Source organism: Ruditapes philippinarum, unplaced genomic scaffold (assembly GCF_026571515.1).
Source record: "Ruditapes philippinarum isolate M1 unplaced genomic scaffold, ASM2657151v2 ctg1892_1_1_1_1, whole genome shotgun sequence".
In the NCBI taxonomy this organism is placed as follows: Eukaryota; Metazoa; Mollusca; class Bivalvia; order Venerida; family Veneridae; genus Ruditapes; species Ruditapes philippinarum.
This window is the reverse complement of record NW_026867047.1, coordinates 37,977-42,100: the sequence shown is the minus strand read 5'-3', so window position 1 is coordinate 42,100 and position 4,124 is coordinate 37,977.

Sequence of the window (4,124 nt, the reverse complement as noted above, 5' to 3'; positions counted from 1 at the left end):
TTGCATTTATTGTTATGCACCTGATCCGTCCGTCCGTCAATAACCAATTTCTTGTCCTGTCTATATCTTTTGAACCGATGGAAGGGAATTAAAACTACATGAACTTGGCAGAAAGGTTGACCATAGAGATACGATGTACAGACCGCAGATTTGACCTTCCTCATGACATGGTCAAACTTAGTCATTTTGTATTAATTCCAAAATGTCTACTCTGTGTCTACTCTGTTTTTTTAACCAATAGAAAGAAATTACAATTATTTGAAGAAAAACTAATTATTACTTATAATTAGTCGATATGCAGAAAAACAGGTTTGGGCATCCTGTGATCAACATTAACCCCCGGGGGATTAGTTGATTTATATAGACTTTTATACTAAAACACATGCATGTCTCAATGTGTGATATTAATATATCTACAGCTTAGCATATAGCCTTATTGTCCCTGGGTTCAACATTGGCTCCACCCAAGGGGTTATCTGATCTATATAGACTTACAGGGGCGTCTGTTGCCGAGTGGTTAAAGTCGTTGACTTCAAAGCACTTGCCCTTCACCGCTGTGGGTTCGAATCCCGAGAGGGACTTTGGATTCTTTCATGTGAGGAAACTATCCAGCTAGCTTACGGAACGCCGGTGGTCCTACTTGTTCGTGCATGAAATAATGCACGGAAGAGCGCCTGAGGTCTTCCTTTACCAGTAAAGCTGGAATTTTGCCATATGACCTATACTGTGTCTGTGTGACGTAAAACCCAATCAAACAAATAAACAAAAAATATACACTTATAGAGGAACATATTTCAGACTTATTGTGCGACACCGCAATGCCTATAGCTTAGATATTTAGCATGTAGCGCTTTGACGAGTATTTAGATATGCTACAAATACTGTCAACTGCATTGAAACAAAAGGTCTTGGATCGAAATCGCATTATGTTCATTTATTCCTTTTTTATGCTCCCGAAGGGTGAGCAAATAGTCGCCGCTTTGCCCGTCCGTCCGCCTGCTATTATTGTCAGGTATATTACTTTGAAACAACAAGAGGTATCAACTTGACAGTTTGTAGGTAGATGAGTAGAATTGCAATGCAAAAGAACCACAGAGTTAGATTTGATCCTGAGACCAAATTTTAACAGTCTTGGTAATATTGTTGCATGTCAAATATCAAACTTTCATGCAAGAAGATTTTGTAAGATTTTGCTTAATACATACAAGGAATAATGAACAACTGTTGTAGAGAAGCTCTTTATGATGCTACATATTGGCGATGTAGATTTAAGGAAGCGAAATTTCGTTTTTAATTAAAACTCCTTTATTGCTCTCTGACCTAATCAAACAACCATTTGATCAACTCAAGAGTTTGGTTAAAATTTCGGAAGAGATGTTGTTTAAAGGTATTGAGCAATTGTTGAAGACGAACGACTCGCGTTCAAAAACGTAAGTAGTTTAAATCGTGAATTCGTGAAGTTGAAATCTTGAATTCGTGAAGCTGAAATTGTTAATTCGACTTTTAGAAGTTCAACTAAATTATCCGAGCGATGAATGTTTTACATTCAGGAAATTTAACATTAACTATAAACATTACCAAAATCATATTGAATGGTTGAAGTGATAAAAATAGTAGAACTTTGTGCTATAGTAGTAGCAGCGCCCGATATCGGTGCATCAGGTTTTTCTTCAATTTGAAATTTCTCTGATAGTTTGACCTTTGAACATCATTTTGCATTTAAATCAAACTCACTTTAGAAGGTGAGATTTTTTTTTTCTTGAAACCTTTTTTCTCCTCTTTTTATATATATACTTAGTTTCCTAAGCCTGCAATATTTTCAATTTTCAATATTAGGTATTCGGTTTTCGTAAACAATAAGGGCAATGTGTAAAAGAAAAAAATATCTACCATGAAGAAATATTATGTAACATTGTATGATAAGTTTTATCTACAGTAGGCCATCAAAGAATAAATAACAATATATCTTTCGAAACATACCTTACAACTGGTAAAAAAAAACAAAATGTACCTACCGATGGCTGGAAAATCTCGTTCTTCGAGTGTAATATTGCATATCCCTAACCTTCTTCCATCATTTCTTCATGCGACGGAGAAAAATGCTCGTATTTATCTTCAGATGCACCATTAATTTTCTGGATTTAAACAATATATCATATAAAAAAATGTAAAAACGATACGGACTGTACGATACATGTATGGATCATTGTGATTGGTCAATTCGATGCAACCTTGGTTTAATCTCGGACTTTCGTTAATACCGTAGATGTCTCCATAGTAAACCAGGAATTGTGCGAAAATAACGCCCAATATCCGAAACAAGAAAAACGGTAAGTAAACGGACCAAATTACTTTTTATTAAAATCAAATTTAAAAAAGTAAATTAGAGCATTCGACTGCTAGACATTTTATTTTTACTATTTTGCATATTAAAAACAACCGGAAAAAACGAAAGTATAATGTGAATAAGTAGACTTACTATGATTTCACTTTCGTTTTTCCGGTTGTTTTTAATATGCAGCACAGTAAACATGATGATCAAAGCTTGCTTAATAAATTTATGAATAAAATTAAATTCAAAAACAAGTATATTAATATGATAATTTGTTCTTCTTACCTTGGAACGAATTTGAGCTGCGCATTCCTTCAATTTGGGGCTTTTATGCAAAACCTTAAAGAACCCTGTCGTAAATATCATAGTTACCACAAAACTAATTCTAAGTAAAAGATTTTTAGAAATATCAAATGAAATTTCACCTTCATGACTTCAATTATTTCACGAGTGAATCGTTGCTTATTTCAGGTCAGACTAAAACATAGAAATATGCAACACTGCATATGCATATTTTATAATTGCTGTCACAGAAAACGTCTGCAAGTTCTTTTGATGATATTTACCTGAACCTTGACTGCTAAAGTTAACAAAGAATTTATTGATTTTTGTATACACTTCTTGTCTATTGCATTTTTTCATGCAAATATTGTCACTAGTTTGCGAATATTTCGCAAAATATCTTCAGTCTCGTAGTATGATTTAATTTGCAAACATTTGCCGATTCTTTAAGCATACTCATTTACCCAAAATGAAAGAACACTATTCCTAATAACGCCTCAAATGGGAAATTTAATATACTACAGGCTTTTTTTGTTAGAGCCAGTTCATGGACGTAAGTGGTAAATGCAAGGCTCAGCTCACGCCCCTACACTGGCCAAAGCGCTTAAACGTTATTCAACATTTAAACATGATAATGGTGAAAAGAGATTATCAAACCTGCATGTCACAGACAGACGTCAAGGGACAAATTTATAAAGCAGGCAACATATTCTAAGGCAAGTAAGGGTGATTAAACGTGATTCAATTCAAGAAATAATGAAACCATCTAATATGAAAAAGATCAAATAGAAGAAACTAAACTTACAGCAAACTCAACAATTGTGTCGTGCTGAACGACTTTTAAGGATCATTTAAACATTATGCTAGCTTATTCTAAATTGTAATTTTGCAAACATATCCGTCAATTTGTCACATATAGCTTTCAATCTGAAGAGTGTTCTTAATGGAGCTTCATTGAGATTCAAATATCTAAAAACATAGAATTTAAAATTGTTATATAGATCAATTTGGACACTTAAAACGGCAAAACATGCCAAATAAAATTAAGAAATAGACTAAAACTGATATTGAAAATTAAATTTTATGCGATTCATAGCTCCATTTAAACTTAAAGCGTGAAATCGCTTTTCGTTCTTATTTACATCAGGTTATACATTTTCAGTTCTGCTGTTTTCTAATAAGAAATGAACAAGATCTATTTTCAAAAGAAGCGTTGCGTATTTTGCCTTTCCAGAGGACAAAACTATGCAGTATATCAAACATTCATTAGACACAAAATGGATCAAAGAGGCAATTAAAACTTTGGTTTGCTGACAAAGTGTTTGTATGGCGTTGTCCTACATATTAGGATGTTGTTTTCAACGTAGGTTACACGTTACCTTCTGATCGACCTGATGCAAATTTTAGACTCTCATAAATTCAAAATATTCTTGGCGATGAGGGGGGTGTGCTGTTATAGAGAATTGTGATCGGAATACCGGTAAGTTTACTGCTTTATATGTCAGAGATC